This window comes from Hyperolius riggenbachi, chromosome 5 (genome assembly GCF_040937935.1).
Source record: "Hyperolius riggenbachi isolate aHypRig1 chromosome 5, aHypRig1.pri, whole genome shotgun sequence".
Taxonomy (NCBI): Eukaryota; Metazoa; Chordata; class Amphibia; order Anura; family Hyperoliidae; genus Hyperolius; species Hyperolius riggenbachi.
The window spans coordinates 433,427,842-433,442,960 of NC_090650.1; the positions used below are offsets into that span (position 1 = coordinate 433,427,842).

General features: G+C 46.9%; 1 protein-coding gene across 2 annotated transcripts in view; it reads left to right on the forward strand.

Moving 5' to 3' along the window:
* Positions 1-15,119, forward strand: part of SLC45A4 (solute carrier family 45 member 4) — a 192,058-nt gene that overhangs the window by 56,811 nt on the left and 120,128 nt on the right. Inside the window, exon 1 of one of the 2 annotated variants that reach the window (XM_068238090.1) lies at positions 14,581-14,755. The exons of the other annotated variant lie outside the window; for it this stretch is intronic. The gene's annotated coding sequence lies outside the window, so the exon portion shown is untranslated. Of the gene's footprint in view, positions 1-14,580; positions 14,756-15,119 lie in introns of those variants that run through there. 2 annotated transcript variants of the gene reach the window in all.

Below are 15,119 nucleotides of genomic sequence, written 5' to 3' on the forward strand. Positions count from 1 at the left end.
GTTACCCTTTTTTACCACAGGGTAACGTTGTAGAAATGAAAACCTATGTGGCCTTGCATACCTACCGCGATGCACTGGAGGTAACAAATTTACAGTGACAACAGCACATTATTGGCGATCACCTGCAGCGACTGGCCGTCGCAGGGTTGGTTCTCATTTGTTTTAAAATTTTATTAGTGGTTCACTTTGTGGGCCCGGACCAAAACCGGATACAAATGTTAAAAATAGTGGCCATCTTCACTCACTTCAAAAAATGCATCCGTGGGCAATCTCTGGGATCAGTTTTGAAAAACTGAACGGAGAGTCCGGACTTGTCGGGACTTTACAGACCCCGGATCCACCGGCGGCATTGCAGGTAGTCACGCGGCAAGCAGAGGAAGGAAGGTAATTGCGTCCCCGCTCGCTGATTACTATAGCGCACATAGCTGGAGGGGGTGCGGTGACTCTCTCCCCTGCCCCCCCTGCTGTACCTGCTGCACCCTACCTGGCTGCTACTCCCTCCAGCATGGCGCCCCCCCACGGCTATTATTTAAGGGACACGGACATGTTTTCTAAAATGTAAACGGACTGGAAACTTGCTGCAAGGGCAGCGCGGATCAGTTGTTGATCTACCATCCGGGTTAGAAAACTGGAGCCAGGACAATGGATTTTCGTTCTGCAAAGCGCACCTAGTGTGGACCGAGCCTTGGTCTATGGCGCCACAAATATTTTAAACTCCCATTCGCTCCACACATGCACAGAAGCCTATTTTGACAATACACTTCCAATTTCGGCCACAGGATGTAATAGGTTGCGGAAAAGCCGCCGCGCGGACTGGCGAGGCGGCTGGTTCCGCATTCAGCTCAGCGGTTTACACGCGGCGGCGTGCGTCTGATGTGGCTGGGCCTTCTAGTGCACACAGATTGAGGAATATGCACGCGCTGAGAGGCGGAACCTTTATAACAAACGAAGAGGGATCAGCTAACCACGTTGGTCAGCTGATCTCAGAGCGGGCTGCTATTGGTTGATCTGGATGGGGAGCGCCGCTCTATATATAGTTATTGCTGGTCAGTCTCAGGTTGTCTGCTGTTGCGAACACTTACGTGAAAGCACTCAGACCATAGTCAGATCTCACAGTGTGTTAGAACCAGGTGCCCCCGGGGATTCACACTGAGCCAGATTACTACTGTGTTATTTACTATTGTGTTATACTTCAGACTAGTTCCAGGGTGTTGAGACCATGGACATCACACCCAAGACTAGGGATACTGTGTTACTATTGTGTTATACTTCAGACTAGTTCCAGGGTGTTGAGACCACGGACCTCACACCCAAGACTAGGCCTTGTTTGATATCTGTTATGACCTATTGCTTTCCTGACTCTCCTTCTGCTTTCTGATTCGGTACCTACACATATCTGATTACCTGTTGCCGACCCTGCCTGTCCCTGGTTACCGAATCAGCCTTCTGTCTCTGCACCTTATCTGCTCGTGTGTTGCCGACCTAGCCTGCCCGACCTTGCGAGCTATCCCTCTCCATTGAGAGATTAGTCTCCAGACCTGCTTGTGACACCCACCTTCTAGGTGTCACTTAGCCACAGGTCACTCCTGCTCTCCAGCCTGGGGCTCCACCCCTTTGGAAGTTTCAGGCTGCTGGAAAGTCTTCACACTTCCCCGAGGGAGGTATTTCTCATATGGCCAAGGACCACCTGCTCCTCGGGTGGTCCTACTCAAAGTCATACTGTTGCACCAAACACTCACACTATATAGGTGTCCAGAGGTTAGTCATACTCGGATTGTTGGTGATTCTGCAGATCATCCATAATCGGGTATATATCTGTATTGCTGGTGATACTGCAGATCCCCAATAATCAGATTCTCTCTGGGTGTTGACACCGATCGTTACACAGGAAGTGTGAGCGCTAGAGAGCCTCACTACTTGCTTGGCTTGCAGCCAGAAGTGAGACCATGCATTGCTGCGCAGTGTTCTCCCTAGGCTCTTTTAGCTGGGTGCTCCACCCGGCTAGTTTTGGTGAGCACCCGGCTGTCATCGGCTGACCTCCTCCTATGCTGTAAGCAGAGTTGCGCACAGAAGCACCGGCCCTGCATTCTCTCATCTTGCCCCACCCGGCTACTACTACTGGAAACCTTCTGGTGAAAACACTGCTGCGGTAATCTCCGAAGGCTATTTTCCACGTTGCGGTGCCACAAAACTGCTTGTTTCAAGTGTGAAACTGGCCTCAATCTTCTCTGCTCTGTGCAGGCCAGGGACAAACAGAGTCTCCATAGTGTGGAGAGGGAGGTACCGGCAACTTGTTCAGCTCGTCTGATTTAGGAGAGCTGCTAATTGGCTGCTACTCCTTCCTGACTTCATAGGAAGAAGAAATTGGATGTATGTGATGGTCGGATCTAAGCCGTCCTGGTTATTGAAGACTATAGAATGCTGTTGTGCTTTGAGCGGGATTCTTTGTTCTGGCGTGATGGAGTTTTTAATGTATTCCTCGCAGCTTTGCGCTCCTAATTATTGCGGCGTGGACATGGACGTCTGGCAGGAGCAGCAACGGGGAGGTGTTTGCAGTAATGAGCTCTGACATGGCAAATGGGCCAGAAATAAAATGCTGTGATTAGCTCTGTCTTTTGTAGCAGCCTGGACACGCGTATCACTGTGCGAGACGTGTGGCTCTGCCAGGGCCTGGTGCGTCGCACGTCTACCAGCAGTGCCGCACATTATCATTACAACCCCATTCTCTGCACTAATGCGTTTTCCCAAGTCTGTGTGTGCGAGTGTCTGAACTGGGCATGTGCGTTCAGGGCTGTGGAGTTGGAGCAATTTTGGGTTCCTGGAGTCGGAGGTTTCATAAACTGTCGGATTTTGTACCGACTCCACAGCCCTGCGTGCATTTCGGAACTTGCTCATGCCCAATTTACAATTGCTTGATCACCACAATCCCTATTGGCCCTTCTCAAGGTACTGTAGTGCTTGAATTACCAGTATCTAAAATATTACCTATAATATTTAGTAAAAAAAAAGCCAAAACAAAATACACCATCTCATGTGGGGTATAAACTAATAATCTATGAATCTGTTGCTCAATAATTGTCCAGTCAGTAAAGGGGTAATCTATTAGGGCCTATGCACACTAGTGCTATTCTAACTTATGGCAGTGTTCTCACTGCCGCGACTGGCGCCGATCGCAGGCGTTTTGCGAAAACTCGTTACCTGCAGCATTTTTGCTGCGATTCCGTAGCGATCGCAGTACAGTGCTTAGTAAAGCACTGATCGCATTGAATCGCGGAAGTGTCCAGTGATTTTTTTTTTTTTTTTTTTTTTTTTTTTTCCCACGCTAATCGCAGTAAAATCCCTTGCGTGAAAGGCTAGCGCTTAACATTTTGCCATTTTAGATGTGAACGGGGCCTTATACTCCGCAGTAAGAAAAAATACCCCAAAATGATCTACCTCACACAATTTCTGAGGTTAAATCAAGATTAGCTCACAAAATATATTTGAAAGGCGATTGCATTCATGAGCTATGTTCAGGTGTCAGGCAAAGATATGATTATCTCCCCAAACACATATATAGCGTCAGCTGACATAGCGCACCCCACACACAAATACAATCAACACCCCAGCTTATGCAAATTCAACAGGTTTCACCTCTAATTGGGCTTCGTCAGGATAAAATAAAGTGCAGTGCATTATAGGTGCATAGTTCAAGTGCAAGTGACGGTAACTAGCCCAAGTGAGAGCCTTAGGCTTGTTACTATGTCACCTTCACTGACTAGACAATAGACTATAGTTTATACCCCACACATAAGATTGTGGTGGTGTATTTTGTATTTCCCAGTTTTACTGAATATTATTAAAGGGTATATCTTGGATAATTTAGCTACTATGGTACCTTTTGAGAAGAACCAATAGGGATTGTTGGTTCAGTCCCAGGGTTTTGTTCGTTATACCTCTTATCCTCTAATCTAGTTCATGTGTTTGTGGACTTCTGGGAGCCTGTGGGGTGAGGGGTCATAGAGCCCCTGAAGACACCGAGCAGCATGGCCCAGCAGGCTTTATATCACGGCACAATACAGTAATAGCAGCTTTTAGCTGCAGAGGTTTTGTCCACACAGGAAGGTAATGTAATACTTTTATAAGTAATCTAATAAGCTGTGTTTTTTACTGTCAGCCTGCGACTGCTCTGGAACTGCTCATGTGTAGCACTTGCAATAACTTCCTGGCTGGAAATGGTGTGTGAGTCATGAATCCATGTTAAAAAAGAAATCATGCTTGCCCTTGCATCCCTGTAGATGTGTGTACGCCTGCCCAGTGCAGGTCATTACAGTGGAGCTAAGGGGTGGGGCTTGTGAAATGGCAGCTCTGGACAAGTTAGAAGCCCCGTCTGCTAGTCTACACCCCCTTCCCTTCCCCACACCAATGTTTGTTTATTTATATAGCGCCGACGTATTATGTAGCGCTGTACAGAGTATATTGTCCTGTCACTAACTGTCCCTCAGAGGTGCTCACAATCTAGTCCCTACCACAGTCCTATGTCTTTATATGTATGGTGTAGTGTATGTGTCATAGTCTAGGGCCAATTTTAGGGGGAAGCCAATTAACTAATCTGTATGTTTTTGGGGGATGTGGGAGGAAACCGGAGTGCCCGGATGAAACCCACACAGACACCGGAAGAACACACAAACTCTGTACAGATAATGCTCTGGCTGGAATTCGAACCGGGGACCCAGCGCTGCATGGCGAGAGCGCTAACCACCACAGCGCTGATCTGTACTGCTGGATTGCATCCTCCAAGTGGTGGCTGAAGCCATAGTTCTCCTTACACCTTCCGCTCCATGCCGCTTTGTTAAACCACAACCCCCCCCCTACTCATAGCAATACGCATTGGATGCCTCTAGGCACCACGCCTCTGTATGAAACTCTGCCCCAAAATGTTGCCTGAGGTATCTGGTCCTGATCCCTGTGAGCAATAATCAGCTCAGTTCACACTGCAATTGCCTACTAATTTTGCAAAGCGGTTTCTTTTTTTGGGGAGGAATCTTGCATTGGTCCTTTGAGCACAAACGGGGGGAGGGGAGAATGCTACACGCAGCCTTCTTAGCGGCCCGAATATTCCCCATGTACAAATGCAGGGGCTTGTGGGGTTTGCACCTGGGCAGTAGGACGGAGCCGCTTGTGCAGAAGATAAAGCTGTGATGAGTGGCGCCATGCTATGGTGCAGGCTGTACTTTGCGCACACGCAGTGTTATACTTTCCACCCGACTATTGTAAAAAGGGTTCCAGAGGGGCGGTGGAGGAAGATCCAGGAAGCCTCTGGACTAACCAAAAGGCTTCCCTCTGAGGCAAGTATATCTTTTGATAGTGGACCTGAACTCTTGCACAGGACAGAAGGAAATGGAGAGAAATGCACCATGTGTGTATTTAAAGTATTTAGCCCGTCTAATCCCCTCATCTGTGACTAGTCACAAGTTGTAATTTGATCTCTTGGCTGTATCAGCTGACTGCCTCGGGAGAGCAGCTAATTTGCGAACACAAGATGTTAACCCTATTGTCTGTTTCTATGTAAGCAGGAAGTTGGACACACTGCAGATTTATTGCAGGCTTTCTATCAGCTGTAACAAGGAAATGTTTTTTTCTTTAAAGGATGCTATGCTGTTGCTTATCTTTTAGATCACAGAGGAGGTTCTGAGTTCAGGTCCGCTTTACATTTTTTGTTTTGTTTCTGGCTTTAGGTACCCGAGGTGACATGATAAGATAGACATGTGTATGTACAGTGCCTAGCACACAAATAACTATGCTGTGTTCCTTTTTTTTCTTTCCCTGCCTGAAAGAGTTAAATATCAGGTATGTAAGTGGCAGTTTCTGTCTGAGTCAGATTACAGTGTGACCCTCCCTGATAAGAAATGACAACTATAAAACACTTTCTTAGCAGGAACGAGATAAAAAGGGTCAATAGTTAATAGATTTTAGCTCTGGCAACTTCAATGAATGTGCCATTGAGCAAAAACAATAACAGTTAAAACTTAAAAAGTAGATTTAAGCATAAAATAAAACCGTGGAATTTCTTAAAAAGTAATTTTTAAGTGAAGGAAGATGGATACAATCATTTATTTCATGAGTTATTTTCACCTCGGGTGTCCTTTAAGGTCGCTTGGGGAAGGAGGATAAAGGGTTCGGCGTACTTGCTTGCTATAGTACACTTACAGTATTATTTAGTGCCGTTTGTTAATATGAAGGGATTTATTAATTTGTACAGTGGGCCTGCAGAGCTCCCAGTCCTCCTTGCTGAAGAATTTAATAAAATCCGAGTGCGGCCTCCTGCCAGTTCCGCCTGCAGCAGCTGCAGCCGGTGTTTATCCAGCTCTGGCCTCTGTTTAATGGATCCGCAGTATGTGCAGCCTTCAGTGTGTGCCTGTACCTCATTATACTGAATGTAATTACTGTGTTGTCATCCTCTCCTGCAGCTGCTGCACCCAGCACATGCTGTCCCCTTCCACCTGCCGTCAGGAGCAGCATACACACCTTCACACGCCTTCTATAAACTGATTACTGCTCCTACAAATTCTGCTTCACCTCGCCGCGCACCACTCCCCTCCTTACACGGGTTCTCTAGCTTTGCCTGCTTGTAAACCCGATCAGTGTAATGTAAGCGATTATTATCCGTGTGAGATGATTAAAAGTGAAAATAAGGTCGTCGCATGTATTATGCTTTGAATGGCTTGCCAGTATACACTGTAGTGTAGAATGTATAGCAGTGTAAGTCATTTTATAGTTTTTTTTGAAGCTGAAAAGCCCTCTTTTGACTTTGCCTGGGCTGTGGTCACGTGACTTTGCCTGGGCTGTGGTCACGTGACTTTGCCTGGGCTGTGGTCACGTGACTTTGCCTGGGCTGTGGTCACGTGACTTTGCCTGGGCTGTGGTCACGTGACTTTGCCTGGGCTGTGGTCACGTGACTTTGCCCGGGCTGTGGTCACGTGACTTTGCCCGGGCTGTGGTCACGTGACTTTGCCCGGGCTGTGGTCACGTGACTCTGCCTACAGGATGCTACTGGATGCTGGGAGACCGTTACTGTCTTAAAGGACACCTGAAGTGAGAAGGGTATGGAGGCTGCCAGAATTGTTTCCTTTTACACAATGCACATTGCCTGGCTGTCTTGCTGATCCTGTGCCTCTTATTTGGCACAGCACAAGTTTGTCTCAGTGAACTTTAATCTCATAATGCCCAGCATGACCTATGGCCCAAATTCAGGAGGCTAATAGGAATGGAGTTCACGCATGAGCATGGTCACTGTGGGGGCTCAATCCCTATTGGCCAGCAGACTTCCCACCAGAAGTCTCGCTGGGCATTATAGGATGTATATGTGCCGCTAGCGAACTACCATCTCTACATCAGGAAAGTGGAGCCCAGTTGCTATGAGTTACAGGACTCTGCATGTGATGGGTCTATTTCCAAGCTGTATTCGCATACAATTTGCAACACGGCTGAACTATTACCATCTAGCCCTTTCTACTCTGCACAAGTGGATCAGGCCGTTTGGCCGTGGAGAGCAGTCTAAGGCCCCGTTTACTTCGGCTTTTGGTGGCATCGTGTTTAGCCAATGTTAAATGCTTGTCTGTAAATGAGCAGAGAAGCGTTTGCCATCGGTTACCAATCCGGTAAATGCGCCGTGTTCAACCCCTGCAGGGCAGAATCAGAATCTTTATTTCGCCAAGTGCGACCGAGGTCGTACCCGGAATTGGTTGTGGATCACATGGCAGTAGGCAACTATAGCAAGGACAGAGATTGGCATAAGACAATAGCCATAGTACAAGCAAGACAGGCACAGACAAAAAAACAAATTGCATATAATACAAGCAAGATAAGCAAGACCTGCAGTAACACCCAGTTTTAGTCGGTCAATGCAGTACAATATGTGTTTTGCTCTTTTACGGGACCCTCCCAGGTTGGATATTGTGCCGCCCAGGTAGAGTTCTAGCCGGCTAGTAGGATCTGAGAAAGCAGCTAGCGTACCGACGAGAGGCCGGAATTCAGTAGGAGGGCTGCCTGGGGAAAAAAGGTGTCTCTACGCCTGTTAGTCCTCGGGCGGATGGTCCTGTAGCGTCGGCCCGATGGAAGGAGCTTAAAGAAGCGGCAGCCCGGGTGGGACGGGTCCTGGGAGATCCTGTTGGCCCTTGTTTTCATTCTGGTGGTGTAGAGGAGGTCCAGAGGTGGCAGAGGAGAGCCAATGGTCCTTTCCGCTGAGCTGATAACTCTTTGGAGCTTGTACTTATCACTGGCGGTTGCTCTTGCGTACCACACGATAATGGCGGAGCAGAGGGTAGCTTCAATAGTGGCAGTGTAGAAGCTGGACAGCAGCTCCTGAGGCAGACCAAATTTTTTCAATTGGCGCAGGAAGAATAGTCTCTGCTGAGCCTTCTTCTGGATTTTGGTAGTATTCTGTGCCCACCTTAGGTCACTCGTTAGGGTAGTTCCCAGGAACCTAACGCTGGAAACCCTGGGCACTTCAATCTCGTTGATAGAGATTGGTTGTTGTGTGGGTGAGTGTCTCCTAAAGTCCAAGATCAATTCCACTGTTTTGGCTGCATTAAGGACGAGCTTGTTGACCTCACACCATGTGCAGATTCTCTCTATCTCGCTGCGATACTCATGTTCACCTGCCTCTCCGATGAGCCCAATGATGGTGGTATCGTCCGCAAATTTAATGACCTTTACGGAGTCGGCAGAGAAGGTACAGTTGTTGGTGTACAATGAGAACAGGAGCGGGGACAGAACACACCCCTGTGGAGCCCCTGTGTTGGTAGTGCTCACACTGGAGAAGACGTTACCAAGCTTCACCTGTTGCGTCCTATTAGAGAGGAAGTCTTTTACCCACGCGCAGAGTGTGGGGTCAGCTCCAAGATGTGCCAGGTTGTCGATCAGTATGTTTGGGCAGATTGTATTGAATGCAGAGCTGAAGTCCAAAAACAGGATCCTGACGTAGGAGTTTGGTCTTTCGAGGTGTTCCGTGATGTACGCCAGGCTGATGTTGATGGCGTCATCCACGGACCTATTGGCCCTGTATGCAAACTGATGTGGATCAAGGAAGGGGCTGGCCAGGCGTTTCAGGTGGGCAAGAACCAGACGCACTTGGAAAGGCCACGCTCAGCCGAACCTGGACACTGCATGTAGCACCTAGGACTTGTCAGCTGAAGCGTTGGGGTGGGGCGTCTGATGCCGATAAAAGCTCATTGGCTACAAATGATGGTTGTGGCCTTTTTATTGTGTTGTAAAATAACCTGCAGCTTTCAATTGTGAAAGTTCTAATATGAATTGTCCCAACTAGCTGCGTACTAGGATTGTTGTCGTCTGTGTGTCTGGATTTTTACTCCCCATTTTCAGAGCGGTGCTCCTAACACGTTATAACACACGGGAGCCAGAGGACCGGGAACCACAGCCAAATAACATCATACTCTAAAATTAGGTCAGGCTTCTGTGTACACATGGCGTCTGCCAGTGTACATACTAAACGCAATAGTCTTCCAGTTTCGTGTGTGTGTGTGTGTGTGTGTGTGTGTGTTTGTGTGTGTTCTACATATTACAGAAAATACACACACGCCTTTATCACGCCACTAGTGAACACTCCAGCAGTGCAGTTAGGGATACTTCTGGCCAATCAGCTTTGGGTAATCCTAACAAAGGTGAAACTACACTTTGAAAGCTCATAAATTTTGGTATGCTTTGTGACATGTTTTCTGTGCATTGTGCTTATGGAGTTGTTTATCATGATTTTTTTTTTCTCTCTAGCAAAGGGGAAAGGTTGTGGTGACTCTATACAGACAATAGTCACCACAACAACAATAGACAGACATTGTTGTAAAACCCGTTAGGCTTGTATTAAAGTCTAGTTCAAGTGTTTTCTGTTACAATTTACAGGAGAATCCCTTTATAGTAATCTCCAAGGGAACAGGCCAAGTAGTTCACTATAGGTGCTTGAGTAATGACAGTTTTTGATAAAGTATACTGTACTACTGTCTCTTAATTCGGTCAATTGTGAGTCCTTTTTTCTTTTCAATGCTTCAGCAAGCTAGCACAGGCAGATCAAAATGCACAGTGCTTAGTATGCAGGGATTTGTTCACACTACTACTTGCACAGGTCTCACCAGTTAATGCAGGTTCAGTACTCCGGAAGTGTGCTCCTCTCTCCAGATTTCTGCACAGCCTGGATGATGCTGCAGTGTTGCAGCCATGCACAAGCAAGTCACAGATGACAGGCAATTCCCTCAGTAATCGGGCAGCAGCTTGCACAGGAAGCATAGGTCTCACCAGTTAATGCAGGTACAGTACTGATAGTGTGCTCCTTTGTCCACGTTTCTGTGCAGCCTGGATGATGTTGTAGCGTTGCAGCCATGCACAAGCAAGTCACAAATTACAGGCAATTCCCTCAGTAATCAGGCAGCAACTTACACAGGAAGCATAGGTCTCACCAGGTAATGCAGGTACAGTACTGATGGTGTGCTCCTTTGTCCATGTTTCTGTGCAGCCTGGATGATACATTAGCGTTGCAGCCATGCACAAGCAAGTCACAGATGACAGGCAGCAGCTTACACAGGAAGCATAGGTCTCACTGGCTGGTGCTTTTGAGGTAATCCATGCAGGCCCAGAGTAGTGTGCAGATAGCGAGCAGGCTACAGGTGGCTGCCAGCCCGCCCACTGACCACAGCTCATGGGTCTACGACTGACGTAAGATGCATGGGCCCACCCACTTTCCACTATAGCCGGATACAGAATACCACAAGGGGCCAAAAAACAGGTTTACTGAAACCAAAATTCTATTCTGTCTGGGTTTACTATACCAGGTGTTACTCCCATATATTTCTAATGGTGCTTGGCTGGGACCTGGACAGTTCGTTTACTATATCCGAATGAGTACTATACCTGAGTTTACTATCATGAGATTATACTGTACTGTGTGGAATATATTATAATTTGCAGTGCACATAAATTATTTTGTATTCATTGTTTGGCTGGATTTGCAGTGCTGACTTCCCCTGTGACTGTTACTACTGCTTGGTTGGACCGATCAGAGGCCTTCCAGGTGTCTGAACTTCACCCCTTAGCCAGTCTTCGCTCACATGCATGAGGTAGTTTTTTAGAATTCGGGAGGGGAGACCAAACCAGACCCCGCCCACCTCCACTTTGTGCTGCACAGGATGAAGGAGGTGGGTGTGGTCAGGTGAGATTCTTGCTGAGGGAGAAACCCCCACTCTCTGCTGACCACTTTATACTGTACTTTGTGCACAGATCTGCAGGTCATGTGACTTTTTTTTCCAAAGGAATTATATGTAGAACAGCTGCATCAAGCATACATTTCAGTGGGTAATAATAGTACCCACTTCTCCCTTAGTAACACTGAAAGTCTGTGAGGGTGAACTGTCTGGCCAGAGGCTGACCCTGATAATTAAAAATTATACTTTATGGTTGGTCTCCAATCGAGGTACAATTCAAGGTCCCCTCTTTATTTTCCTGCAAAGTAAAATTCTGGGTTCTCCCAACCTTGGTCCTGGCAATGGAGGAGTGACAGTATCTTTCCTATAGTGGCCGTGGCCTGTAGTTTTTAGGTCTCCTCTCCTTTCCGTTCTGCTCATTTAGAATGTGCTAAGCGTTACCTGTCAGCGTAGGTATCTCAGTGTTTACATTCTTGTCCTGTCGCATTCTTCAGTCTATGACAAACTTTTAAGTAAGAAGACCTATTTCAAATTGCTATGAAATTATCTGCAGATTGAAGTTAGATACGCTCAGCTTGGTATAGGTCCATACTTTCACACAGCTGTGTTCTGTTTCACCTGCATGGACATCACCACTGGTGGTGCTTGTGGTGACATTGGCCGCACTGGTGGTGCTTGTGGTGACATTGGCCGCACTGGTGGTGCTTGTGGTGACATTGGCCGCACTGATGGTGCTTGTGGTGACATTGGCCGCACTGGTGGTGCTTGTGGTGACATTGGCTCCACTGGTGGTGCTTGTGGTGACATTGGCTCCACTGGTGGTGCTTGTGGTGACATTGGCCCCACTGGTGGTGCTTGTGGGTAACATTGGCCCCACTGGTGGTGACATTGGCCAAACTGGGGGTGTTTGTGCTTACATTGGCCCCGCTGGGGGGGCTTTGCGGTGACAATGGCCCCCCTGGGGGGGGGGGGGCTTGTGGTGATGTTACCCATACTAGGAGCGCTTGGTAAACACCGCAGCCTTTCATAAAGGGCGCATGCTGTAATATAAAGAAGCAATACTTTGGCTGTTGTTTTTTTTTATTCTAGTTTAGCCTCAGAAGTACAGGTGTAAATGCAGTACAAGGTTATCAAACAGCTTATACGTGTAATTAACAAACCGCTTACCATATACGTGTAATCAACAAACCGCTTATTAACCTGAGATAACTTCAGTCAAATGTCAAAACCGTTCAAGGTAGAACAATGAATTACACATCTGGCATCACATGAAGGTCCACATCTGATACATAAAAAGCAGTTTGTCTATCATGAATGCGTAGCATAAGAATAGAAGACTGAAATTGTGCTAATGCCTGTCTGGATTCTAGGGAGGTAACATTTTGGAGCCATGGTTGCCACGCTTTGTCAAAATGATGGACCCTGTCCAAGAGATTTGCTTTGTGTTTTTGTTTAGTTTTTTTTAACATGGTTTAATGAATTCTGCCCGAGAGACACAGCTGGAAGACCATGTTGAGCAGTTGGTAGACTGTGTACATGTTGGTAGCATTAGTGCAAATTGGATCAATTTATGTTTAGTGTGGGGAATGGTTTCAGATTTTAACCCCAGAAGAAATGTAGTTGGGTCAGAACATACGTGCACTGATAGTGTCTTATTAATCGTTCGTACCAATTCAGATTATATACGAGCCACTCTCAGACTTGTCCACCATATATGGTACATTGTACCTGTACTTTCACCCCCCCCCCCCCCTGAAACAGGTGGGCGACTTATCAGGGTGTATTGTGTGCAACTTCGCTGGAAATGGCTCCAATGAAGCAGTCTAAGGGGAACCTCCATGTTCGTAACCTGGCTACCCTTAAGCTCAACACACACCATACAATCTTGGTTGTACAGATTTACCAAATCTATGTAGTACAAGGGCCAACAGATTGAAAATACCTTGAATGCTTGATTGGATAAGCTCTTATACTACAAGAAAGTGGTAAGATTGAACAACCAAGATTGTATGGTGTGTGTTGAGCCTAGAAATGTGTCAAATTGTGACCAACCAGTTGGTTTCTACAATCGACTTCCCAGTCCCGCTAAGGCTCGGTTCACATTAGCTTTTGCCAACGGAACCGGCCGTACGGTTCCATGGTCCGTTACACTGAATGGACAAAAAAATGCATCAGGACCCAATTTTCAGGACCATTTCATTCAGCGGACGGAAATGACAGGTTTTGTGGCACAATAGGATCCTATGGAAAACTGACTTTTTACAGCACAGTGGCTGTAAAAAAAAAAATTTCACGGATCCAGATGGCCGGCTTTGGGAAAAAAATGCAGATGTGAACCGAGCCTAAAAAAAAAAAAAAAAAAAGTTTAGCGGCAGTAGGCCTAGTGTTAAAAGTATAATAGAGGATTGACAACATTCCCCTACGTTGGTGATTAGACAGGAACTGCAAATTTAGACTATTTAGGTAAATTACCGACTTGTGTGGTAAATACCTGAAGAAATGTAAAGACATTGCAATTCACAAAGATTAAAGCATTCGATAAATCAAGCAAAAGTGTTTGGTATTTTACCTCCAGCTCTGATAAGCGGATAACTCGCACTCTCCAGGTAAAATATTGCCAGATGTAGCAGACAGCCAATCGGGAGAGCCACACAGTCCTGCTGGATGCCGTTGATTGTGCTAATGATTTTGAATTTTAGAGCGATTAATTTAGTCTGATTGGATTGCTTAGCGATTTCCTCTCCCTTTTGTGGGCCCAAACAATCGTTATCGATGACGATGATCAAATCCTGCAGTTGATCGGGAGATTGTACTGTTAATGAGCATCTTTAGACATTGCTTTTGTCTGTATCCTATTCTGTGCAGCATCTTGGATGACACTGCAATATCCTTTGTATAATTAATATTTAGGGGCCGGCTGCTGCTATTTATTACACTCTATAGTAAGAATAGATTAGGTTGATTTGTTTTGATAAAGCTAGTTGCAGGTTTGCTGTAATGGAGAATATAGCACCAGTCTATAGCCTGCTGCTTCTGTAATCTAGTCTGGAGTTCCCCTTTAATTGCAGAGTGCTGCTTTGCTGCCTCGGCACATTCTGTCCCTCAGTACAATCCTGCTCTGTTCCTGGCAGTCCTCTCCTTACAGGAAGAATCTGCTTCAGGCTTATGGGGCATTTCACTCCAGCTCTGTCAATTGTATGCGAATTTCATTCATCGTCATGGTAGAAGGTCCCTTGTTTTTCACATGGTGTGCCTGTGCAGCAGAGGGGGGAGGAGCTTTCAGCCTCCTGGTTACTCCAGACCCCTCCCCTCCCTGGCTAGCCCAGCCAATGAGCAGACGGTGTGTCAGCTGCAGCCTCAACACAACACAGGGCTCTCCTGTATCGATCAGAAGCCAGCACATCACACAGTGACATTGGGCCAAGCAGCAGGGACCCCCTCGGACCTCTCTCCTGCTGGCCCCCTCATCCTGCCAGGAGCCCATGCCAAGGTCACAGCAATAAAAGGGCCCGCTGTCTCCCACAGACGCCCCAGTCGCTGGCCGTTCTCTCCTAGGACTGCATTGGGTAAGGTTTGCAGAGGTTGGAGGATGTCTGAGATGTTGTTGTATGAAGCAGATGTTGTGTGATTCAACCTGTGATTCCGGGATATGTGTCCCCTCTCGTTATACCACCCCCCTCCCTCCCCCCTCGTTACTTTTATTGTTTCTCTGCAAGTCACTTGCTGCCTCTACAGGTTCCTCCATCCCCAGCTGGTGAATGGTTAATTTCCTTAGGAAGTCAGTGCTTGCTGTGACCGTAGATTGCATGCTCTGCGTGTGATATATTAACCGCACGCTCTCAGCCGTGTTAACCGTTTAAGGGACTCCTTTATTGTGCTAGGTATACACTCTATGCTGGAAGCACTGGCTTTTGAGAATGTAGTGGTTTC